Raw genomic sequence first — 27288 nt, 5'->3', positions numbered from 1 at the left:
ATTTCTTTGAACAAAGTAAGGTTTACTTTACTAAATTATGGAATTTCTAAGGGAGGCACTTTTCCATTTAATCTGGAATAAAGTCTATACCACAGTGTTAGTATCATTTCCTACCATTGTTACAGTTGGTAGAAATGCTTTCATCCTAATGAGAAAGAAACTCCAGTTGCTGACAGTCTATAAGCCTACTAAGTACTTCACCTTCAGCTGCGAAAATGGAGAGTTACCATGTAGATTCTGGATCCATTCAAGTTTGTGTGATCAAAATAATTCTTACCTCTGTAGTACTCATTAAATATGACATTTAAAAAAAAGATTTACTTATTTATTTTGAGAGAGAGCGAGAGAGCAGGGCAGGGGGTAGAAGGAGATAGAAAGGGAGAGAGAATCTCCAGCCAACTCCCCACTGAGTGCAGACCTGATGCGGGGCTCCATCCCACTACTGTAAGATCATAACTTGAGCTGAAGTCAGGAGTTGGATGCTTAACCGACTGAGCCACCCAGGCATCCCTAAATATGACATTTTAAAATGTAAATGGTTGTCTGACAATTATCCTGTTATATTCCGTATTCAGTTGAGGGTAAGATTCATGAGGGAGAACAAATCAAAGAACCATATCACTTCTGAATGCTTAAAAAATGTAATTATTAATGCATTATTATGTCAGTTATTTTCTTTAAATCAATCTCAACAGCAGACCAGATGGCCTCTACATTTTTTAAGGTCATTATGTAAAATATTTAGGTTTTAGAGTTTTCATTTTTCATCGGGATATTTGACTTTAAGAGACAGGTATAGACTCAGAATATAAGAACTGAAAGAAATTATACAAATCATCTACCACAATTTCTTACCTTACAGTTGAGGATAATATTGCTCATAGTGATAGGGAATATACCATTAGCAATAATATCCAATATTTATTAGTATTTACTTTCAGCTAAGTCCTCTCTAAATGCTTGCTATGTATCATATGATTTAATTCTCTTAACAATGCGTGAGATAAGTATTATTTTCTCTCCGTTCTATAATTGAAGAAATAGAGACATAGAATAATTTCCCAAGAACAACAGCTTATTAGTGACAGGTAGAAATCGAGACTCCAAATATTGAGTCACTGTGCTCTTCTGCTTTTCTCATATCTTCCTCTTTACTTCTAGAAAGTGATAGAACCAGATCTAGGCCAGGCCTTCTACAGACCTGATTCAGGTTCTACCCCTTCCAAGGTCATTTGTCAGTGACATGATAATTAATCTACAGGATATTATTTCTTTATGGTAGTACCAAGGTGAAAATGCGATCCTCCAATTATCCTCTGTGTGTGTGTGTGTGTGTGTGTGTGTGTGTATCTGCGCACACACACGTGTGCATACTGGTATGTGTTTTCTGCTTTCTATATGTCAGTGATTTACATTAATCCAGTATGTCTCCCTTAACGGTTTTTAGTTAGGTTAAATGGCTGTATTTTTTGTTCCACTACTGAAAGATATCTTTAAAATGCTATTTGAGTGTATCAATGAAAAATTCTGCTTCTAAAGCACTTTCTGAGTATCTCCTTTGGACAGTTGCTTTAAGGATTCTGTGTTATTTCTGATGACTATAGAAACAATAAATACTGTGTACCTGGTTTTGTTCCTCTATTGCAGGGGTTAGGTGTTATTTAATAATGTTTTACTAGAACAACACACAAGTCATCTTGTTCTGAGCTCCAAAATATGCTGATGTTAAGATACATAGTCCCCACCCTTTTAAATACAACTGAAACAGAATCCTCTAGTGAATTCATAGAAGTCTACTGAATTTGAACTATACAGTCATAATTTTATATTGAATAGGTAGTTGACTAACTCATAAGCAAGACAAAAATTTGTATAACTTTTTTGTTAAGTCAAGTCTTAATTGAATTTATTAGTTTAAAGCAAATAACTTCAAAGTCCCAGTGCCTCAAAGGAATATAAGTTTACTTATTGCTCAAGCAGTGTTTCATCTGATGGCTATGCTATCACATGAGACTTTGTGGTGTTTCCAAAATCTGCTCCCCTTGGCTAGACAGAATGAATGCAAACAGCATGGAAGATCATGTGTGATATTTTAAGGGCCAGGCCTGGAAGGGGTAAACAACATTTCTGACATATTCTACTGGTCAGAATACTTATGCTGCTATACCTAAAGATAGGAGTCAGGATTGCTGGAAAATGCAGGATTCCTAGAGGAAGAAATAGAGTAAGATAGCATCCTGTAAGTCTCAGAGAGAGCTTGGTACCCCAGCAATCATTCTTCATCCAATGAAAGTAGGATATATTTATAGACTTGTCATGGTCATATGATAGCCTTCCACTCCCTGGTTGGATCTACAGAAAGGTTTAGAATGAAGAATTATATAATTTCTTTTCTCAAACCATTAAATAAATAATATGTAAATCCCTACAATATGTATTTATTATTTAATAAATTTGTCAATTTATTCATGTTCTTATTTTCCTATTTTTAATAGATATTATACATGTTAAAAAAACACAAAAGACAGGCACCTGGGTGGCTCAGTTGGTTAAGTGTCTGACTCTTGATTTCAGCTCAGGTTATGATGTCAGGGTCATAAGATGGAGCCTTGCTTTGGACTCCAGGCTCAGCTCAGAGTCTGCTTGTCTCTCTGCCTATTCCCTCTGTTCTCACTCTCTCTCTCTCTTTCTCTCAAATAAATAAATAAGTAAATAAAAAGCACAAAATAGAACTCTTTTGAAGCTCATCACAAAAATGGTAGTTTGGGGGCACCGGGGTGACTCAGTTCGTTAGGCATCTGACTCTTGATCTCAGCTCAGGTCTTGATTCCAGGGTTGTTTCAAGCCCTGTGTTGGGCTCCATGCTGGGCATGGAGCCTATTTAAAAAAAAAAATAGTAGTTTGGTTAAGTAAGTAGTTACCAATTCAGAAAAAAAATACCTTAAAATGTTTAGGGTAATAGATGAAAAAATCTGTCTAAATTAAAGATCATTGAGGATTTTCTGCTTGTCTCAAGAAAACAAATGCTAGACACATAAAGACACTTACGTAGTAATTGATGATGGTAATATCTGGGTGAGATCCACCAAGTTGCTGGAATATTTCTTAGTATCATTAGTCATCAGAACTGAGACATTTTGTTTATCATCTCTGGCCACGGAGAAAAGTCAGTAATTGTAGAAATTTTGCTACACTGTGGTCTTTCCCTTGAAAGTGGAAAAGCAGTCCACCCATGGCCTGCAGGAAAGAAATGTTATTACCTGCCATATCCACTGGTTAATGGAGAACTCATTACATTTTACATGGTGTCTTATCTTGATAATCTTATCTTAATAATTGGTTTTAATCTTTCAGTAAGAAATAATTGGTACATTTAAAATTACATAATCCCAATATGAAAACAGTCCCCCTTATGTGGATGCAGATAATTTTTTTCATAAACATAATAACTATTTAGAACAAAAAAATCTGTTAGTTTCAGTTAATCTAAGACACAGATGTTGGTCCTATTACCAAAGTGGTAGTATTTTTTCAAATACGGTCCACAGACTTTCTTCTTCTGAATCATGTGTGTCTTGCTAAAAATGCATAGTTGCAGGTCTTCTCCCAAACCCCATTTTAGCAGAATTTCTGTTGGTGGAATCCAGAAACTTGCATTTCGGCAAGCATCCCTAAAAAACACTTCAGGTACAACATAGGGATTCACTGTTGTAGAAGAAGATCAATAATTGATTTAAAAATATTTAAGTTATCCTTTAATATTTGAAAGATCTCTTTATATAGAGGCCTTTTAGGTTGATGATTATAAAATAAATTCAAAGACCATAAGGTGAAAAGGCATATAGTTTAGTATGAAGTTTAATGAGGCTCGCTACCGAGTAACTGAAATACTTGGTTCAACCTAATGCTAATTACGTTAGCCTAGAGAACATCTAAGATCTGACACCCTCATTAGGGCTTAGCACTCAACCTATTAATCACCACTGTGGGGTCACTGGGTAAGATGGAGTGTGTTCTGAGGCCTGGCCTGTGATGTCAGGACTGGAGTCTCTTGTAGTAATTAGTTGGCATCTGAGCCTTGGTAGCAAGATATTATCTTCCCTTCTGATGTCTGAATTAAAAATGAAACTAATAAAAGGTATGCAGGAAGGATGGAAAAGAATGCAAATTATGTTTATCCCTGACTTCATCCTTAGAATAATGACATTAAATTATAGCAACCCATCTGGTCATCCATATGGTCTCCTGGAGTTCTAGCAAATTTCAGCAAATAGGTCAAACACAGTGGTCACTCCATTAATAAAGCACTAAGTAGAGGCAGAAAACATTACAAATTAAACTTTCCACATTGTTTAGATGGATATAGGGATTTATTTTATAAACAGTGATTACATAGGATTGTCTTTTAGTACAATGTTTGTCTTTGTTACTCTATCAAAAGATAATGTGAACCTGCTTAGCTACACAATAATGGAGTACAGATTTGGGGCTGCCAATCTCTGTGAGTACCTCATGTTATTTTTCTGGTGATATCTGTTATGACTTGGAAGAATCAGCCGTTCTAGAGGGGAGAGTTGGCTTTGTCTCCATGGTAACATACTCTTCTGTTTTATGTGAGCAGTGACTGCCAATTGTACTAAGGTAAGGGTGATGGTTTGATGATGGAATACTTTAAACAGGGGGACAAGCATCAGACCACTGAGCCTTCTTTTTTACTGGAGGCCAAGAAGCAAAATGTTTTAGGCATGGGAGGTTGGTGGTCATAATATAGAACGTGTATTTTTCTATTCTTTTCTAAGTCTAAGCTCACTACATTATTTTGCTTTGTGCTCTAAATACTTTGCTGAACGAAGGAGCCTACTAAAATAATTCATATGGTGCTGTCTCTTAGCCACAGCCAAAAAAACAAAAAAAGTTCATTTCATTCCTGTGATTGAGATCTCCCTAGGGCTTTCACCCTAGCTTTATAAAGTCCCAAAAGTACACTTGGATAGTCCTATGCAAGCAAGCAGGCTGTGCATCTTTTATACCTACACTGTGATAGATTTTTAAAAATTTTTTATTGTTATGTTAATCACCATATATTACATCATTAGTTTTTGATGTAGTGTTCCATGATTCATTGTTTGTGCATAACACCCAGTGCTCCACGCAGAACGTGCCCTCTTTAATACCCATCACCAGGCTAACCCATCCCCCTACCCTCCTCCCCTCTAGAACCCTCAGTTTGTTTTTCAGAGTCCATCATCTCTCATGGTTCGTCTCCCCCTCTGACATACTCCCCTTTTCTTCCTCTCCTGTTATCTTCTTCTTTTCCTTTTTTCTTAAAATATGTTGCGTTATTTGTTTCAGAAGTACAGATCTGTGATTCAACAGTCTTGCACAATTCACAGCGCTCACCATAGCACATACCCTACCCAATGTCTATTACCCAACCACCCAATCCCTCCCACCCTCACCACTCCAGTAACACTCAGTTTGTTTCCTGAGATTAAGAATTCCTCATATCAGTGAGGTCATATGATACATGTCTTTCTCTGATTGACTTATTTCACTCAGCATAACTCCCTCCAGTTCCATCCATATCGTTGCAAATGGCAAGATCTCATTGCTTTTGATAGCTGCATAATATTCCATTGTGTATATATACCACAGCTTCTTTATCCATTCATCTGTCGATGGACATCTTGGCTCTTTCCACAGTATGGCTATTGTGGACATTGCTGCTATAAACATTGGGGTGCACGTACCCCTTCGGATCCCTACATTTGTATCTTTGGGGTAAATACCCAGTAGAGCAATTGCTGGATCGTATGGTAGCTCTATTTTCAACTGTTTCAGGAACCTCCATACTATTTTCCAGAGGGGTTGCACCAGCTTGCATTCCCACCAACAGTGTAGGAGGGTTCCCCTTTCTCCACATCCCCGCCAACATCTGTCGTTTCCTGACTTGTTAATTTTAGCCATTCTGACTGGTGTGAGGTGGTATCTCATTGAGGTTTTGATTTGGATTTCCCTGATGCCGAGCGATGTTGAGCACTTTTACATGTGTCTGTTGGCCATTTGGATGTCTTCTTTGGAAATAATGTCTGTTCGTGTCTTCTGCTCATTTCTTGATTGGATCATTTGTTCTTTGGGTGTTGAGTTTGATAAGTTCTTTATAGATTTTGGATACTAGCCCTTTATCTGATATGTCATTTGCAAATATTTTCTCCCATTCTGTCGGTTGTCTTTTGGTTTTGTGGACTGTTTCTTTTGCTGTGCAAAAGCTTTTTATCTTGATGAAATCCCAATAGTTCATTTTTGCCCTTGCTTCCCTTGCCTTTGGCGATGTTTATAGGAAGAAGTTGCTGTGGCTGAGGTCAAAGAGGTTGCTACCTGTGTTCTCCTTTAGGATTTTGATGGACTCCTGTCTCACATTTAGGTCTTTCAACCATTTGGAGTCTATTTTTGTGTGTGGTATAAGGAAATGGTCCAGTTTCATTCTTCTGCATGTGGCTGTCCAATTTTCCCAACACCATTTGTTGAAGAGACTGTCTTTTTGCCATTGGACATTCTTTCCTGCTTTGTCAAAGATAAGTTGACCATAGAGTTGAGGGTCCATTTCTGGGCTCTCGATTCTGTTCCATTGATCGATGTGTCTGTTTTTGTGCCAGTATCATACTGTCTTGATGATGACAGCTTTGTAAGAGAGCTGGAAGTCGGGAATTGTGATGCCGCCAGCTTTGCTTTTTTTTTCAATATTCCTCTGGCTATTCGGGGTCTCTTCTGGTTTCATACAAATTTTAGGATTATTTGTTCCATTTCTTTGAAAAAGGTGGATGGTATTTTGATGGGGATTGCCTTGAATGTGTAGATTGCTCTAGGTAGCATTGACATCTTCACAATGTTGGTTCTTGCAATCTATGAGCATGGAACGTTTTTCCATTTCTTTGTGTCTTCTTCAATTTCTTTCATGAGTCTTTTATAGTTTTCTGAGTACACATCCTTTGCCTCTTTGGTTAAATTTATTCCTAGGTATCTTATGGTTTTGGGTGCATTTGTAAATGGGATCGACTCCTTGATTTGTCTCTCTTCTGTCTTGTTGTTGGTGTATAGGAATGCCACTGATTTCTGTGCATTGATTTTATAGCCTCCTACTTGACTGAATTCCTGTATGAGTTCTAGCAGTTTTGGGGTGGAGTCTTTTGGGTTTTCCACATATAGTATCATATCGTCTGCAAAGAGTGAGAGTTTGACTTCCTCTTTGCCGATTTGGATGCCTTTGATTTCTTTTTGTTGTCTGATTGCTGTGGCTAGGACATCTAATACTATGTTGAATAGCAGTGGTGAGAGTGGACATCCCTGCCGCGTTCCTGACCTTAGGGGAAAAGCTCTCAGCTTTTCCCCATTGAGAATGATATTCGCTGTAGGTTTTTCATAGATGGCTTTTATGATATTGAGCTACGTACCCTCTATCCCTATACTCTGAAGAGTTTTGATCAAGAAAGGATGCTGTACTTTGTCAAATGCTTTTTCTGCATCTATTGAGAGGATCATATGATTCTTGTTCTTTCTTTTGTTAATGTATTGTATCACGTTGATTGATTTGCGGATGTTGAACCAGCCTTGCAGCCCAGGAATAAATCCCACTTGGTCATGGTGAATAATCCTTTTAATGTACTGTTGGATCCTATTGGCTAGTATTTTGGTGAGAATTTTTGCATCCATGTTCATCAAGGATATTGGTCTGTAATTCTCCTTTTTGATGGGGTCTTTGTCTGGTTTTGGGATCAAGGTAATCCTGGCCTCATAAAATGAGTTTGGAAGTTTTCCTTCCATTTCTATTTTTTGGAACAGTTTCAGGAGAATAGGTATTAATTCTTCTTTAAATGTCTGATAGAATTCCCCTGGGAAGCCATCTGGCCCTGGGCTTTTGTTTCTTGGGAGATTTTTGATGACTGCTTCAATTTCCTTAGTGGCTATACGTCTGTTCAGGTTTTCTATTTCTTCCTGGTTCAATCTCTAGGAATGCACCCATTTTTCCAGGTTATCTAATTTGCTGGCATAGAGTTGCTCATAATATGTTCTTATAATTGTTTGTATTTGTTTGGTGTTGGTTGTGATCTCTCCTCTTTTCTTCATGATTTTGTTGATTTGGGTCATTTCTCTCTTCTTTTTGATAAGTCTGGCCAGGGATTTATCAATCTTGTTAATTCTTTCAAAGAACCAGCTCCTAGTTTCGTTGATCTGTTCTACTGTTCTTTTGGTTTCTAGTTCATTGATTTCTGCTCTGATCTTTATTATTTCTATTCTCCTGCTGGGTTTAGGCTTTATTTGCTGTTCTTTCTCCAGCTCCTTTAGGTGTTGGGTTAGGTTGTGTATTTGAGACCTTTCTTGTTTCTTGAGAAAGGCTTGTATTGCTATATACTTTCCTCTCAGGCCTGCCTTTGCTGTATCCCAAAGATTTTGAACAGTTGTGTTTTCATTTTCATTGGTTTCCATGAATTTTTTTAATTCTTCTTTGTTGACCCATTCATTCTTTAGTAGGATGCTCCTTAGCCTCCATGTATTTGAGTTCTTTCCGACTTTCCTCTTGTGATTGAGTTCTAGTTTCAAAGCATTGTGGTCTGAAAATATGCAGGGAATAATCCCAATCTTTTGGTACCAGTTGAGACCTGATTTGTGACCTAGGATGTGATCAGTTCTGGAGAATGTTCCATGGGCACTAGAGAAGAATGTGTATTCCGTTGCTTTGGGATGGAATGTTCTGAATATATCTGTGAAGTCCATTTGGTCCAGTGTGTCATTTAAAGTCTTTATTTCCTTGTTGATCTTTTGCTTAGATGATCTGTCCATTTCAGTCAGGGGGGTGTTAAAGTCCCCCACTATTATTGTATTGTTGTCAATGTGTTTCTTCGCTTTTGTTATTAATTGCCTTATATAATTGGCTGCTCCCATGTTAGGGACACAGATATTTACAATTGTTAGATCTTCCTGTTGGATAGACCCTTTAAGTAGGATATAGTGTCCTTCCTCATCTCTTATTACAGTCTTTGGTTTAAAATCTAATTTGTCTGATATAAGGATTGCCACCCCAGCTTTCTTTTGGTGTCCATTAGCATGGTAAATAGTTTTCCACCCCCTCACTTTCAATCTGGGGGTGTGTTTGAGTCTAAAATGAGTCTCTTGCAGACAGCATATTGATGGGTCTTGTTTTTTAATCCAATCTGATAGCCTGTGTCTTTTGATTGGGGCATTTAGCCCATTTACATTCAGGGTAACTATTGAAAGATATGAATTTAGTGCCATCATATTGCCTGTAAGGTGACTGTTACTGTATATTGTCTGTGTTCCTTTCTGATCTATGCTGCTTTTAGGCTCTTTCTTTGCTTATAGGACCCCTTTCAGTATTTCCTGGAGGGCTGGTTTCGTGTTTGCAAATTCCTTTAGTTTTTGTTTGTCCTGGAAGCTTTTTATCTCTCCTTCTATTTTCAATGACAGCCTAGCTGGATATAGTATTCTTGGGTGCGTATTTTTCTCGTTTAGTGCTCTGAAGATATCTTGCCAGTCCTTTCTGGCCTGCCAGGTCTCTGTGGATAGGTCTGTTGCCAATCTAATATTTGTACCATTGTAGGTTACATATCTCTTTTCTCGAGCTGCTTTCAGGATTTTCTCTTTGTCTCTGAGACTTGTAAGTTTTACTATTAGATGTCGGGGTGTTGACCTATTATTATTGATTTTGAGTAGGGTTCTCTGTGCCTCCTGGATTTTGATGCCTGTTTCCTTCCTCACATTAGGGAAGTTCTCTGCTATTATTTGCTCCAATATACCTTCTGCCCCTCTCTCTCTTTCTTCTTCTTCTGGGATCCCAATTATTCTAATGTTGTTTTGTCTTATCGTAATACTTATCTCTCGAATTCTGCCCTTGTGATCCTGTAGTTATTTATCTCTCTTTTTCTCAGCCTCTTTATTTTCCATCATTTGGTCTTCTATATTGCTGATTCTCTCTTCTGCCTCATTTATCCTAGCAGTTAGTGCCCCCAGTTTTGATTGCAGCTCATCAATAGCCTTTTTGATTTCGACTTGTTTAGTTTTTAGTTCTTTTATTTCTCCAGAAAGGGTTTCTCTAATAACTTCCACACTTTTTTCAAGCCCAGCTAGTATCTTTAAAGTCATGATTCTGAACTCTAGGTCCGACATCGTACTAATGTCCATATTGAGTAGGACCCTGGATGACGGTACTACCTCTTGTTCTTTTTGCTGAGGTGACTTTTTTCGTCTTGTCATTTTGTCCAGAGGAGAATAGATGAATGAGAGAACAAAATGCTAACAGGTTAACATCATCCCCAGCAAATATACTGTATACAAATCAGAAAAGACCTGAAACCAGGGGAAAAGAAAGGGAAAGAAAGAAAAAAGAAACAGAAAAATAAAAAGAAAAAAAAAGATAAAAACAAAAACCGAACAATACAAAAAAAGCAGAATATGATCAAATATGATCAGGCTAGTGGATAGATCAGTGCCACACACTAGATTTTGGGCGCATTTTGGTCTGTTAGAAAAAAGTGCCTCCTAAAATTTTAAAGGAAGAAAGACATATATGTACAAAATAAGGGTTGATAGAATGAAGGGATGGAAGATGAGTGTAAAGATGAAAATTATAAAAGATTTTACAAAAAGAATTGATAAGTTGTTTGAAAAAAGAAAGAAGAAGATTAAAAAAAAAGAAAAAAGGGAGAGAATGTGATCAGGGAAGAGACTAGAACAAAGCCATACACTAGTGATTTAGGGTATATTTTGATCTGTTAGAAGAAACTGTATCTCAAAATTTTAAAGAGAACAACATATATATATATGCCAAAAATAAGGGTAACTACTATGAAGGGATAAAATATGACTCTCAAAATTAAAAATAAAGAATGTTTTTTTTTTAAAAAGGATTGATAAGATGTTGGTTGAAAAAGGGAAAAAGAAAATTAAAAAAAAAAACTGAAAAAAAATTAACTTTGAGGAACTAATGAATCATGGTAAAAAAAAAAGCCATGAATTCTATGTGCAGTATTCCCCTAGCGCTGGAGTTCTCCCGTTCTCCTTGATCGGTAAACTTGGTCTTGGCTTGCTGGCTGTTCGTGCTGATCTTCTGGGGGAGGGGCCTGTTGCCGTGGTTTCCAAATGTCTTTGCTGGAGGCTGAATTGCCCCGCCCTTGTCGGTCTGGGCTAAGCAAGCTGCTTGGGTTTGCTCTCAGTAGCTTTTGTTCCCTGCAAGCTCTCAGTACAGCTTTGGAGGACCAGGGCGAAAATGGTGGCCTCCCAATCTCCACCCGGAGGAGCTGAGAACTCGGGGCCCCGCTCTTCAGCGCGCCCCCAGAGAAAAGCAGTCACTCCCGTCTCCCTGGTCTCCGGCCACACTTCGTGCTCACCCGGCCTGTGACCGAGTGTTTCTATCTCTGGCACCCAACCCTGTGTGCAGTCTCCAAACCCAGCAGATCCCTGCGGTGCATTCCCGCGCCGCTCCTCCCAGGGGAGAAAGGGTGTCTCCCCGGCTCTGCCACTTGTTGGATCCCTGCTGGAGGAGCAGTGGCGCGACTGGGCCGCGGATCACAGTCTATGGCAACCCCGAGCTGAGAGCCCGCGCCTCGGCTCTGTCTCTGCAGCCTTCTTCCCCGCTCCGATACCTGGGAGCTCTGGCGCACTCAGGCACCCCCGGTCTTTCTGTGACCCCAAGGGTCCTGAGACCACACTGTCCCAGGAGGATTCCACCCCCCACTTAGCCACTGCAGCGACGTCCCTCAGCGGAGCCAACTTCTAAAAGTTCCGATTTTGTGCTCCGCGGCTCTATCACTTGCCAGAAGCGGCTGACGGAGGCCCCCTCCCCCGCCGTCTGTCCTCCCGAATATCACCTCAGATTCACTTCTCCATACGTCCTACCTTCCAGTAAGTGGTCGCTTCTCTGTTCAGAGATTTGTTGCTATTCTTTTCTTCGATCTCCTGTTGAGTTCGTAGGTGTTCAGAATGGTTTGATCCCTATTCAGCTGAATTCCTGAGACCAGACGTAATCTAGGTCTCCTACTCCTCCGCCATCTTGCTCCACCCCCTCACACTGTGATAGATTTTTAATCCATGAAGTAGGTATTGCTAACGTTTTCCTAGGAAATATGGTATAGTGTGGCAGAAATCATTTTGCTCACTGTATATTCATGTACTCCTATATATTTTCCAACTTCCCTACACTCAGTTGGAGACCAAGTGATTAGTTCTGACCAATGAAATGAGTAGAAGGATATATGTCATCCCTGGACCCCTGGACAAAACAGTTCCATCTGGGGTGCATCTTCCTTTGTCCTCTTCTCCTGGCAGAAGTCTTGTTTCATATGACCTGGCTGCAGGGGGACGATCCTTGACCCACTGTAGAGTTTGAAGAATCAAAGAAGAAATTTTTTTTAAGCTTCTGTAATTTGTTTTAACAGAAAAACCTATATTATCCTGAACAATACAGACACAAAGGCTTAGATTGCTGTTTGATTACAATATAAATTACGTAGATTGTAAGCATGGACCAGAACAGATGAGGGGATGTCTTCAGTCACTTAGTTCGTGCCATGAGAACATGAGGAGGTTTGTACATGGTTCAGAGCTCTGGTAGAGAAGAGGAAGGCTTCAGTGTCTCAAATGAAAAGGAGCTGGACGTGGAAATCACCATTGCCAGTTTTCGTGGGGATAAAAGTGAGAAGCAGGCACTTGCATTGCAAGGTACAGAAATAGGGATCAAATCATGCCTGTGGAGCTTTCTATGATTAAATGTCTCTCTGTCCCTTCCAAGACAGGAATGGAGGGAGGCCTGGATCAGGGACAGATCTTGACTATGCTTAGTCCTAACTATTCAGGAGATACTGTCCCTGATAATTCAAAAAATTTGGGATTATTGCTAAATTTTATTTTTAGCAGAAAAAATATAAGAAACTTTATTTAAATCCTTTTTGATATGTGTTCTTTAGGCAGTGACGTTTCACTTACCAATGTATACAAAGAACCTACTTATTAATTTATGGCCTGGTAAGTATATCTTTCCTGATTTTGGACTTAAATTCCTCTAAAATATGTTATTGCATTATTACATATTCTATGCAAATGTGTTTTGGTTGCAAATGACAGAAATTGAGTCTAAAGGGAAATGTTCCTGCGTACAAATCAGAAGCGGCACAGAGGTACCAGAGTCTTCCAGTTCAACCAGCTCCACGGTCAGGCTGCTCTTTCTCCTCTCTCCTCTGCTTCTTACAGGGAGGCAGCTTTGTTTATTTACTTTATTTATATACTACCCCTGACAGAGAGAAGATGATTACCAGCATCTCAGTCTCAAATTTGACACGAGACTGCCCCTCTTCCCTAAGTTACAATCTGACAAATGCTAAGGAAGATGGCTAGGATCTGGCCCACTTTGCATCAGCCCCTGCAGGCGATGGATGAATGAGGGGCTATCGTTGGCAGCCTGAGTGGAACTATATACTTGGGACAGGAAAGGAGCAGTTAATAGAAGGATGACATTCTTCCCAGAAGAGGAGGGAAGTTTTGTGAAGAGACAAAATAATCAGTGCTCGCTACTTTACTATTTTTGAAGTAGACGAGTATATGATTTCCCGAGAATAAAGTCACATGTTGCTTTTTTACTAATCACTTAGGGGTAGCTTTAGATTTAGATAGTTTCTTTATAGCTAAGTAGCTAGTTAGATATATGTCAAAATGCATATTCTATATTTAGAAACTCGATCAAATGAAATGTGAAACTTAGTACTTTCTAGAGGATTCAGTTGCACTTACAAGAGTTGGCCCCTTGAGTGGAGCTTAGCTATGGAAAATCCTGGGATCTCAGGAGAGTTTATTAATGGTTTAATAGTCCAGTGAGAGGCAGAAGAGCATTGTCATTAAAATAATGAGCTGCAAAATAACAGATATAAAATGTGGACTTGGCAACTTTGTGGCTTGGGCCACCCATTTGACCTTGGATCTTCAGTTTCCCCATCTGTAAAGTCATAGAAAAAATATATGTGTATGTATATACGATATCTACTGCTCGGAGTCATTGTTATGAACAAATGATTACAATGTGTATTAAGTACGGAGTTGCGTGCCTAGGGATTTTTTGTGTTTGATTCATGGGAGTTTTGCCCCTTGTTGATATTAGCCATTATAGGATGAAAGCACAGATTAGGTACAAGGAAGATAGTAAGTCTGATTAGAACAACCTGTGCCAGTAAGATTTTTAAACAGAGGGTAATGTGAGATTAGGTCAATACTCAGTTCTAAAAGAAATTCCATGGTGTTTACTCATATTTGCTGTGGTATTTCCCTATGCCTCCTGCTATTCAGGTAGTGGAGTGGACATTTGTCATTCTTTTGGGCTATCATGTACCTTTGAAATCCTCCTATGTTAGGGGATTCTCAACCTCATGATGTCCTGCCTACCCCAGGTAAAAAGCTAGAAATTCACTTTCTCAGAATTCCTTGCATCTAGGGCACCCAGGCCCCATCAACCTGGTATAGGAAGGCCAGGTTTGATTCAGAAACTACTGACATGAAGGAACAGATGCCTCAAGGAATACATTCAGGTGAGGTGGTTACAGATAATCCATGATCCAGAAGCAGCATAAAAGTGGTGTCACTGTTGGAAGTCAGTAGGATGTGCCTACTGGAGTAATCAGTTTCACAGTGTGATTTGGGCAGTGCTGTGGATTGAATAGTGTCTCCCCACCAAATCTCAAATTCATATGCTGTATTTGGCTATGGAGCTTTTAGGAAGAATTAAGGTTAAATGAGGTCATGGGATGAGGTCCTACTCCAATAGGATTGGTGGCTTTATAAGAAGAGGAAAGAAGATATCTCTCTCTGCATTTTCATACACCTGAAGCAAAGGCAGTAGGAATACACAGCAAGAAGGGGGCCGATCTCACCAGGAATCAGATTGGCTGGCACCGTGGCCCTTGGACTTCCAGCCTCCAGAACTGTGAGAAATAAATTTTTGTTGTTTAAGATGCCTAGTCTATTATATTTTGTTATGGTAGCACAAGCTGACTAATATAGGCAGCTTCGGACTTTTTTAAATCTTCTTAATATTCTGTGAGTTACTGTCAGTCCTCACTGAATGTGTTCTTTTTTTTTTTAAAGATTTTATTTATTTATTTGACAGATAGAGACACAGTGAGAGAGGGAACACAAGCAGGGGGAGTGGGAGAGGGAGAAGCAGATGTGGGACTCGATCCCAGGACCCGGGGACCATGACCTGAGCTGAAGGCAGACGCTTAACGACTGAGCCACCCAGGCGCCCAATAGGTATATAATAGATACATGTGAGGTGAAATTCCTGAAAGGTCCTAGTGAGGTCTAGCATGAATTACTTTCCTGAACTCTACTGATTAATTTGAAGACTATTTCTGTGAATATTTATTTCAAAACAAGGAACCATTCTGTGCCCTCTCAAACAGCATTTACATTAGGATTGAGAATATGCAACAGCTTTTTTTTTTCAATTAACTATTTTAAAAGGACCTTATAAAAATAGTAATTAAATTTCATTTTCTCATATGCCGTGAGTGACTTAAGTGTGATGGATTATGGCAGAAAATTTGAATACCCTTTGATTACTTCTCTTTTTCTTTCTTTCTCTTTCTTTTTTTCTTTCTTTCTTTTTTTCTTTCTTTCTTTCTTCTTATGGCAGTAGTGACTTTGGCAGAGTAATTGCACCATTCCAGAGAGGTTTTTAAATGATTAATCTAGATGGCTGTTCTTGTGTAAGTATTTGCTTGGCTGGTTAGAAATAGATATGCACATATGGGGTTCATAGATCTGACCTTAAGATGAGGCCCCTGGCTGTGGCAGAGACTCTGGTTTAGCCCAGTTAGTGCACAAGTATTTGTTTGTGATCGTCAGAGGTGGGGATATGTGGGTAATCCAGTATCATAACTGGGGAGGAAACCTTATATAATTTCATTCATTCATTTATTTATTCTACAGATACATACTGGGCATAAGCATGTGCAAAGTACTGGCTTGGCTCAGGAAAGTCACACAGAGCCATCAGACACAGGCTGGGCTTATAGGATAATTTTTATTTATTTAATTGCGGTTTTCAAATATATAAGTGAGGAAGCACAGTAGTTGCCATGAAACTATATAGAAAAGAAACAGATCTCATAAGTGCATGATTAGGAAATGTTTCTTTCTGAACTTGAAGGATGAAGATGCAGCAATAATAAAAGGAAGGAAAGTATTTGAAGCAGAGCAAATGGTATCAGTGAAAGCCCTAAAGGGGGAAAGGTCATAGAGAGCTCTAGTAGCCCAAAGGACGTGAAGGTGATTGACATATCATAAAAAGATGGAGAGAAGTGTAGTTGATGGCCTACAATCCACTGAAATTATCCTGGGTAACATATTTTGTGTCCTTGCAGACACAAAAGAAGAGAATCAGAAGATGGCCATTTGGATACCAATATCACAACTTTGGGCACTCTCCCTGTTTTTGTTCTATTTTAGGATCATAATTCTGAATGTGTTAAAATGCAGTTGGTTCTCATTATTCACATTAGTTACATTTTATGAAATTTCTGTGGACACTGAATCGGTGAATATTGAACTCTTGCTCCTAGGGAAAATACAAGGTTAGGTTCCTCTGAGCCTCTGGTCATATTTTCATCAACTGATCAATATATAACCTTGTTTTATGTGTGTTTCTGCTCAAAGACATCTTATTTAATAGTTGATTCATTAACATTGAACTCACAGCAACAGCACTGTAACACATGCCTGAATGAAGCTTATGTAACATGTATTTTCTCTATAAGGCATGACACAGCCTTCTTGTGCCTAGGAACACTAGCCCATACTTAAGGCATGTGGCTGTAAGACCATTTTTAAACAGCAAAATCATCAACAAAAAGTACAAAAATGTGGAAAACGTGGCACTAAATAAGGAAAAGGACACTTGCGTACAGTATGAGAACTGAAATAAGGCAGTGTCACCTTGCTTGACCTTGGGAACTTACATGTTGGGAGGTTCCAGTTTTTCCCCACTCTGCACATCTCTGTGAATGACTGTGAAAGCACTGCAAGTATTGATTTGGCAGTTACAAATAAATTTTAGTGAGTAGGCAAGTTCACCTAAATATGAAATCTGAAAATAAGGAGGATCCACCCTACCTGTAGACTTTCTCTGATAGAATTGCTGTTTCCCATGCTGTGTAAAATGATTTGTAGTTACCCAGTGTTTTTATTACAGTTGTTTTATTTACATTAGCACTTATGTAGATTTACATTGATTATAACTCTAGATTTTACCAAAGTTCTCCTAAAGGAATACAACTTTCTCAAGCTATTAAAGAAATAATAATTACGCCTAGAATCATCATAATAACTAGAAGGGCATTAAGTCTAAAGCTTTGGAGAACCGCTATGGAAGCTTTGGTAGATTTTTGAAGACTGATGCTAAGGTGGTGCTCCATAGCCTTGAATGATTCTGATAAGCATGTGTTCTGCAAACTCTAGGTATATTTGACGATTGTAGCATTTTCTTGTTTCACATTGTTCTTGTTTGGCCTCACCAACTCATGCAGTCAGTGACTGGATTAGAGATTCATTCACGGACCAAATGGAAGCAACCTTATATTTTCTCAGCACCCCCAGGAATGAGTGTACACTCCTGGAAGGCTGAAAAGGAATAAGCCCAGGAAATAGAACTCTGATCTATTTCCGATTCATCTGTTCTCTTCAGAAAATAGCTAAAAAAGAATCTGTAAACAAGAATATGAATGAAATCTTGATAATGAACAAAGGGGAATAAAGGGAGAAATGTGTGTGTTAGCAATTTGGAGTTTCTTTCAGATTTTCCAAACTTCCACCAGGTAATCCATTGTTCATAACTGTGACTTACATTGGTATAGAAAGTATAAGAATCCTCTAGATACCCAAGGCGCTTAAAGTATCATTTTAATATTAATTAACATCCTCTTAATTAGGAGAAGAATTCAGAGAGTAAATTAAAAATGTTGGAGATTTTCTCTCAACTGGTGTAAACTGTCATGATACTACTGGGCAGATGACATGGTATGTGCTGTGGAAATGACAGTTGTGAAATCCATGTGGCACGAACACATGATTGGCTGGCTATTTGACTTTGGGGCAAGAACAGGGCTACAGAAACATTGAAAGCGTGGTCTGTCTCAATGGTACAGATTTCTATCATCTTCCAAAGAGTGGATATTAATCTAGAGATTGAGAAACTTTTCCTCAAAGCTTCTCTGTATTCTATAACCTTGTTGTCTGGGACAAACTTTTTTTTCTCTATCAGAAATATGCAAAAGGTTGAATTTTAATAACCTTACTTAGAGTGCTCTTGAACAGATAGAGGCTGTCATTAACCTTCCAAATGCTCATGTATTTCACAGTTTAAAATATATGTAAAGTTACTTTTTCCTTTTCAGATAAAGTAAAACAAGCTTAAGGAATTAACTCTGATAAAATGAATGATAAGCCTTTCTTATGAACACTCCTTCACACAAGAAAGGATATTAAATACCTTTATGTTGTGGCAAAAATATCTGGAGGTGTTCCTTAAATCAACCATGATGTGTTTTAGAAGCTGGATAAAACTTTCCAACGGCAGCATAACCTCTGCTCCTTAAAGCTGGCTTCTGTATTAGTTTAAACACAACTGAACTAGAAGCTTGAGGCAATTTGTAAGTGCTTGCGAAACTACAGTCCCTGACAAAACAGCCCCCACCCACCCACCCACATGTTATCGATACTCCAAAATAAGTCTGGGAGAAAAAAGGAAGACAGTTTTATTCATTTCATATTTTAAGTTCATATTTGTGACCTCGTATTTTGTCTTTTTGACTAATTTTATTCTCTTAGGTTTAATGAATGAAACATCAGTTAATGTTGAGTAACAATTAGATACAGGTATTTTTTCCTCTACTTGTGGAGAATCAAAACTGAAAACAGAAATGCTTTCTGTTTTCTCTATCTTCGGCATTCATTCGTTCTTCCTTAGGGGTCAGCAGTAGCAGCAGAAAAATATGTCTCACAAAGAATCTGAATTTCTGTTTGGTTTCCAACAATACTTTTTTTGTTGTTAATTTAGCTAGGTCATAAATATTTCTTTACCATTGAATGAATATAATAGGCCTAAATTAAATTAAATTTGGATATTAGTTTTGCCTGCAATGATAGTATTCATGACCTTCCAACTGTAACTCTTCATGTTTTTTCTTTAAGAGAGAGAATGCAGGGGCGGGGTGGGGGGCGAGAGAATCTTAAACAGACTCCACGCCCAGCGTGGAGCCCCATGCGGAGGGGCTCATTCTCACGACCCTGAGATCATGACCTGAGCCAAAATCAAGAGTTGGAAATTCAGTGGACTGAGCCACCCAGGCACCCTGTTCATGTTTTTTTCTAAGAGAAAAAACTTTATCCGCTGGTAGTCTGTTTCACTTAATCTTTTGTAGTGCATAATCATTGATTTTTAAGTGAAGAGTCTAGATCCATTCTTGTTCCAAAACATACCAAAAACTTTCAAAGATGAATAACTGATTTTTTTCTTTACTAAATTCCTAAAAAAAGAAATCTTTTTATGCCTTTTTTTTTTTTTAAAAGAGGTAGTGTAACATAGTGGAATAGTGCTCTAGGGTACGGACTTGAATTTGGCTCTGTTCAGATTCCAGTGCTGCAACTTACTAGCTGAGTAGCTCTGGCCAATTACTTAATACTTCTCAGCTTCAGTTCCTTATAAATAAAAAATCCATGCTGCTTTTCATGAGTATATTTCCAAACTCTCTGTTGATGAGTTTCATCTCACCTAATTATACACAATAAGGAAGAACAGTGTGGTTATCTGGGCAAACATACCTTATCATCTAAACCTACGTGTGTTAAGGTAATGTTCTAGCATTGAGCTTATTTAAGCTGTTTTGAAAAATCAGAATTATCCAAATACTTGGACAGCATCTCTGGTGTGGAAACTGGGAAAAATGGATTAAGAAGAAAAGAGAGTCTCTCATATGATAATGCCAACTTTGCCTTAGATGTCAATCTACAAAAAATTACAAAAATAAGGGGGAAAAAGATCTATTTTTCTATGACTTTGACCACATTTTGCCTATCTTTCTTCTAGACATTGTCTAAAGTAGATGATTTAACCTTTAGACCAGATTTATGTTCTGTCTTCTAGGTTTCTTTCCCCTCCCTTCTTGTCTATTTCAATGCAATAGACTGAGAAAAGCTATCTGATGTGAGAATGCATGAGTTGCAGAATCCATCATAACAACAGCAAAGCCGTTGTGTTTTATCACCTTTTGCAGTGAATGGCTGTGTATTGTGTTTGAACAGATTTTAACACAGTGTATGCACAATGAGCACCATACAAATAACATAATGCAGCCAGAGAAAATTTGAAACAGAGAAACTAAAATGATCAGAAACACATATTTGTGTGTTTGCATTGTTTTTGAAATGGAGAATCCTCTTCTATCAAGACAGACAAATCAGATTTTATCTTTACACGGTGGAAATACCAAGTCTAAGAAGAGATATAATAAAACAATATGAAGTTCTGAAGGGTAGGGATTATGTCAATAGATGTGTTAACTAAATTCTACAATACTGGAATTGTAGTGAGATAAGAAGGAAATGTAGGGACCAAGAGAAGACTGAAAAAGATAATTTTTATTATAGAAGAGAATGATGGTGCATTAGAATTTATGATCCCAATAAAAATTAATTAGACCAAATTTTTAACAGAATCAAAGTTTAGATAAATTCATGAGTAATATATCTACATTTAATGGAAATAAAGTAATTTAACATATATTCTTAACCCATCCTTATTTGTTGAGTTGTGAATTTATTAAGAACAAGATAGCACATTGATCTTTAAAGGAGATATTGGAAGCAGGACTCATACCTTGGTCTGTCTGGTTTTAAAGCTCATATTTCTGTTAGCTTTTTTTTTCTCCGTTTTAGTGATATAAGAATTCTTACCATTATACCTCATCCTTTTCCTTCTTAATCTCACCTGTTTACATCCTTCTCTCCTGTACCGTCGGCATCCTGGCTGAGACCGATCCCCGTACTCACATACTTCATCTTTACCACTCACCTGCTGCAAGACATTGCTACAGATGAAATTTACTTCTCTCTCCTTCATTAGCAATGGTTCCCCTCACAGCAGAATCATTCCCGTGCCATATAAACATGATATTTTATCTTCCAACTTGGGAAAAACAAAACAAGACAAACAAAATTGTTCTCTAGACCCATATTTCCTGTCAGCCACAACCCTACTTATTTCCTTCCCCTTAAGTAAAACTTCTTGAAAGCATTCTGATGTCTATGTTCTCAATCTCTTTACCCCATTCCGGTTAGGTGTTTGCTCCCACACTCATCTGAAATTGCTGTTTTCAAGATCTCCCATGACTGCTGTGGGGTCAGTTTAGTCATCTCTCAGTTTCCATCATACTGACCTGTCAGCAGCATTTGATATAGTAGCTGTTCACTCTCTCTACCATTAATCACTACCTTAATTTTACTTATTAAAGACCACACATGTTTTTTTCTTCTGATGCTGTTAGCCATGCCTTCTTAGTGTTTGTTTCCAGTGTTTCTTTATTTCCTTAAACTCTCAGCTTTGGAAATATAGCCTCTTGGATTTCTTTTCTGTATGTATTTGCTCCATAGGTGACTTGTACTTCTGTATGACTATAACTATTATTTATAAGTTGATGCCTTTCAAATTTATATCTCCAGTCCTAATCTCTACTGAACTCTACACCTGCATATAAAGCATCCTTTCAGCATTTCCACTCAAATGCTTAATAGCTATCTCTAATTTAACCTATCTCAAATTGATCTGAAATTCTCCCCCAAAGCTACTGATCAGACCAAAAACATAGGAATGTGGAATGTTTCTTGCTTTCTCTCCCTTCCTCTCTCTCTCTCTCTCTCTCATTCTCGCAACTCTGATTGGCACCAAAATTTGATCACTTTTCATTACTTCTGCTGCTATTTCTTGGTTCAAGACACTATTTGTAGTCTAGATTATTATTGTAACCTGTTATTTGATGTCCCTGTTTCTGTATATAGCTGCTAGTGAAATCCTCCTGTAACCTAAGTCCAGTCTTTTCTTTCCTCTTTGTAAACGTGCCTGGGGCTTCGCATCTTATTCAGACTGTTTATTGTCCCCCATTACTTCCTTGATTCTATTATTCTTGCTCACTCTGCTCTAGCTATATTGCCCACCTGCTGTTTCTAGAATATGCCAGCCATGCTTTCATCTCAGGGACTTGTACTTATTCTTCCCTTTATTGGAATGATGGTCCCTTGAATTTATAAATGACTACCCCCATGTCCCCACTTCTTTCAGGTCTTTACTCAAAACTCACCTTCTGAGAGAGGTCTTCTAGAGCTAGCCTGTCTAAAATTTCAACACTATATCTACCCGATTCTGTCCTCTTTCCTTGCATTATTTTTTCCATCTGTATCATTTATCACTATCCATTATTTAGTTCTTACTAGAATGCTACTGCCCTATAGAACTTTCTGTGATGATAGAAATGTTCTATAAGTCTGATTGCCCAGTAAATGTTATCCATTTGCCATATGTGGCTATTGAACCCTTCCAAGTTAGTTTGAGGAAGGAACTAAATTTTTTTTTTAATTTCCTTTTATCTAAATTTTAAAAGCTTCAGTTGGCTAGTGGCTACCATATTGGGAAGTGCAGGTTCAGAAGGTAAACTTCCAGCCCCTAACTGTACTGTAAATCTCATGAGAGCAAGGACATTTTTTCCCGTTTTGCTCACTTTTGGTATTCCCTTCAGGTAGATAAGCCTTGGAACATAATAGGTGCTTCATATTTAAAAGGAAAGAACAAATGGATCATTATCAAAATTATTGTAACAATCATTAAAAAAAAAGCCATGAAAAACTGGGTCTATAATGGTATGATTTTTTTCAGAGCTCACTTTTTCAGAATCTAAATTCCTTCATTGAGATTTTTTTCTTCTATTTAATAAACATATATTGAGCTCAGTGGTAGATATTGATGTCCAAAGACAAAAAAGATATGGTCCTTACAAGGAGTTTTATCCACGTGGGAAGAAAAAGAAGTAAACATTTTTAAATCTATGTGATAATTTTAAAGACAGAGATATGAAATGCTCTGGGAGAAAAGAAATTTAAAAAAAAATAGCCTTCATGGTCAAAAGAATAGAAATGGGATTGATACGGCCTCCTGGAGGGTAGAGAGGATTTGAACTGTTTAGAAAAAGTCAGCATTTTAGTAGAAGGACCACAGAGATCATCTTTGAAATTAGTTCCTTCCTATAATATAAAACGTGGAAACGTGGGATATCTGATTGCAAGGCATGGCATAATAGGACTTTGTGTGATATTATGAGCTCACAGTGGAAATACGCAGAGAATATGGTCATAAATTTGGAAATCCTCAACTACTTTTTGTTACAAAGCTCTGAAACAATAATTATTTGTTTTTAACTGTTGTTCCCATTTCCATTGCTTTTCTATTTCCATTGGTCTTTCTGTGTACGTAAATATTTTCTTGCTTACTGTTAGTGAATATTTTACAAATTCTTCTTCTTTCATTCCTAAACAGGCATGCAGTTTATAAGGACTGACAAGGAAATTTTTTTATTTTAGATAAACTTATGTTTTATTTTACTTTCAAAGATTATGGTCAAGTTCTGTCTGCTATGCAGAATCTTTTTCAATAGTTTCATTTTTTCTGTTTTAAATTTTAATTCCCAAATATTTAGCATAGTGTTATATTGGTTTCAGGTGTAAAATATAGTGATTCAACAATTCTATACGTTACTCAGTGCTCATCATGATACGTGTGCTCTTATATATGTTAAGAAAAAAAAAAGAAGAAGAAGATAGCAGGAGGGGAAGAATGAAGGGGTAAAGTAAGTCGGAGGGGGAGACAAACCATGAGAGACGATGGACTCTGAAAAACAAACTGAGGGTTCTAGAGGGGAGGGGTGTGGGGGGATGGGTCACCCTGGTGATGGGTATTAAAGAGGGCACGTTCTGCGTGGAGCACTGGGTGTTATGCGCAAACAATGAATCATGGAACACTACATCAAAAACTAATGAGGTAATGTATGGTGATTAACATAACAATAAAAAAATAAAAAAAAATGATACGTGTGCTCTTGATCCCCATCACCAATTTCACCCACCCCTCCACCACCTCCCCTCTGGTAACCAGCAGTTTGTTCTCTATAGTTAAGAGTCTGCTTTTTGGTTTGTCTCTTTTTTTTTCCTTTTGTTCATTTGTTTTTGACAATGAAAACTTTAATTGTAGAGATTAAAAAATGTATGTATACATAATGTTATTACACATAACATATGTATATGTATACATGTATATGATTTTAATATCAAATACCTCATCAGCTCCATAAGTTGTCACATACACTCTAAGACAACTTCAAAGCAGAAAAGTCTGAAAGACTGTCAGGTGCGGGGCAGCATCTCATAGATCCTCAGTGCAATACAGCTTTTGTGTCCTTCTCTTATTCTAGGGCTGAGGATTAGGTGACAGTGGAATAAAGAGTACTGTTAATTTGGTAAAGCAAGGTGCTGTTTCACCTTTCACACCAGCCAAGGAACATATCAGGTATCTCTCCTGAAAGCAGAGCTTACTGTCATAGTTCAGTATCAGTTTTCAGGTGTGTATATCCATAAGGGAAAAAAAAAATAAAGTTGTTAAGTAAAAACAATATTAACAATATCCTTTAAAAACCACATCTCAAGTTTTTCTTCAGGTTAGTCTTCAGGCTTTTTTACCAGTTATAGACAATAAAAAAGAATCATAATTGAACTTGCTAATCCGATACGTTATTTACCAAGTAAATACATGTTGTGTTTTATAAGATAGAACTTATGGTAGACTTGCTGGAACTGGTTGGATGCTTATATCTGAGGTGTTTGCCAAGTTACAAAACAGAATAGGGCTAGAATTTAAGACATAAATGTGATTCTAATTTAATTACACAGAGCATTGTTAACTAGTTAATGATGTCATAATATTTTCATCAAAAGTATACTTAAAGAATGGAGGTGCTTTTGTATTTTAGGAGTAATTTTTAAAACTTGAGATATACGTGGCATTTCTACATTTAAGAGTATAGTGACAACAGCAAGTCCCATTTAAGTCTTTTACCTGTGAAATGAAGGTGATAATAGAAAACTTTTAGTTATGAAAATACCAGTTGATTAGATAAATCACACAAAATGTTGTATACTTCCCACCATGTAATCAGTTCCCAAAAAAATGATAGCAATTGATATTCCAGTGCCAAAGAATAATAGTACATCTCCAGAAATACTGTCACACGAATCCTTTCCCTCAAGAACTCATCCACATTGAATCACAGAGATCTAGGAATTAATAATTTGCTCATATTCATAACTAAATAGACTGTTGCTGGTGGGTTCTTAGCATATGTTATTGGAATAGTTTATTATTAAACAGCTAGAATCCACTTCCAACTCCATATAATTTAATATTATTTAAAGAAACATTTCACACTTCGCTTCATAATTATATGCATTCATAGACCTTTACAAAGTGAAAGAAAGTTTCCTCCGCTTTACTGCTGCTTTACTTTACAGATAAAAACAGACCAAGAAAGTTCTGAGTTTTTTGAAAGTCATATAGCGAATAGCAATGGTAGGATGTGGGCATTGGTGTCTGACGTCCAGAAATCATTTTTCAGGATTCTTTCTCCTTGTTAGGTCATTCTCTAGCCTTCCTATTAAAAATAGTACATAACATTCTTCCACTAGAAATAACTTCCCTCAAATTTTTTCACCACAAAAAAAATGTTTTATGGATTTAAAATTTCTGTACTGCTTAATTGCTCTCTGAGATATGTGAGATGTGTTTTGAAAATTATACTCAAGAAGCATAAGCTGTATCATGAGTATTATTATTATCCTACTTGGTGAAGAATAAATGCTTTTACTTTTCAACCCATTTAAGCCTTTCAAAAAATATGACCAGTTATTTCATCGTCCTCCTTAGTATTATTTGACCAAGCTACTTATTTTCTGTTCTCTTAATCATCCTTCATAAATCAGTCCCTAAGCCTTTTAGACATTTCACGTGTTTCTCCCTGAACTGCCTCCTACATGTTCTTATTATTGTAATTTATTTGTTGAGTGTTGACAGTTTACTTGGCACCATAACATCCAAAACATAACATCTTTCTGTTTAGAGAGGTGATTTGTATTACCACACTGCTGTTTGTGTGGTCTCAGCAGACCACAGAAGGAATGTGGACTAAACCATCCCAATCAAGCTGGGGATATGAGGAAGGGATCAAAACAATTGGTTAGTGGGTAGAGCTCAGAAGCATTTTTTAGCCTCAAACTCATCCCCCACCCCACCCCGACTGTGTTTAAGGTTATTTCACTTAATAGTGAGGAGTCAGTACCTGTGGCTAAGTTGAGCTGCTTTGGACTTATGAATTACCAGAAAGCCCTGAATACCAGTGGCATTCATATGGAAAACTAACGTGACTTGCAACTCTTTTGAGAAAGGTCTTTGGAATATGAAGAATGGCTATTTTCAGTTAGCCAACGTGTATATTTTTCATCAATATTTTAAACTGTTTTGAAAACAGAATAGTTAACGTTTTTAAGTATAGACTGGTTGACGTTTAAGTATATGGCTTTTAAGTAGACATCCAATTTTTTTTTAAAGATTTTATTTATTTCTTTGACAGAGGCAGACACAGCGAGAGAGGGAACACAAGCAGGGGGAGTAGGAGAGGGAGAGGGAGAAGCAGGCTTCCTGCGGAGCAGGGAGCCCAATGCAGGGGCTCGATCCCAGGACCCTGGGATCATGACCTTAGCCGAAGGCAGACGCTTAAAGACTGAGCCACCCAGGCGCCCCTAGACATCCCATTTTAACAGAGAAAAAAGGAATGAAAAGGTAGGGAGGGAAACAAGGAAGGGAAGATACAGATTTCAGGAACTTTGACAGGCAGATTGTTTGTTTACTACAACCTTGTCACTATTCTTAACTGACCTTGGATATCAAATTATATAGTCTGAAATCTTATTAACCAATTTCTGATCCACTAGATTTTAATGACTGTTAACAGTGAGCAAGTTAGTAAATAGCATTGAAAATAGAAACTAATGATGTAATGTATGGTGATTAACATAACATAATAAAATAAAAAAATAAATTAATTAATTAAAAAAAGAAAATTAACAGGATATAGAACCAGGCAC

The 27288-nt window shown here is 37.6% G+C and overlaps 1 protein-coding gene across 10 annotated transcripts in view; it reads left to right on the top strand.

The window, feature by feature from the left end:
- Positions 1-27288, top strand: part of SLC16A7 (solute carrier family 16 member 7) — a 183321-nt gene that overhangs the window by 103338 nt on the left and 52695 nt on the right. The gene's annotated exons all lie outside the window — the stretch shown is intronic.

Source organism: Callorhinus ursinus, unplaced genomic scaffold (assembly GCF_003265705.2).
Source record: "Callorhinus ursinus isolate GAN/ISIS: 27379988/994484 unplaced genomic scaffold, GSC_fseal_2.0 scaffold14, whole genome shotgun sequence".
Taxonomy (NCBI): Eukaryota; Metazoa; Chordata; class Mammalia; order Carnivora; family Otariidae; genus Callorhinus; species Callorhinus ursinus.
This window is presented reverse-complemented; position numbering and strand designations above follow the sequence as displayed.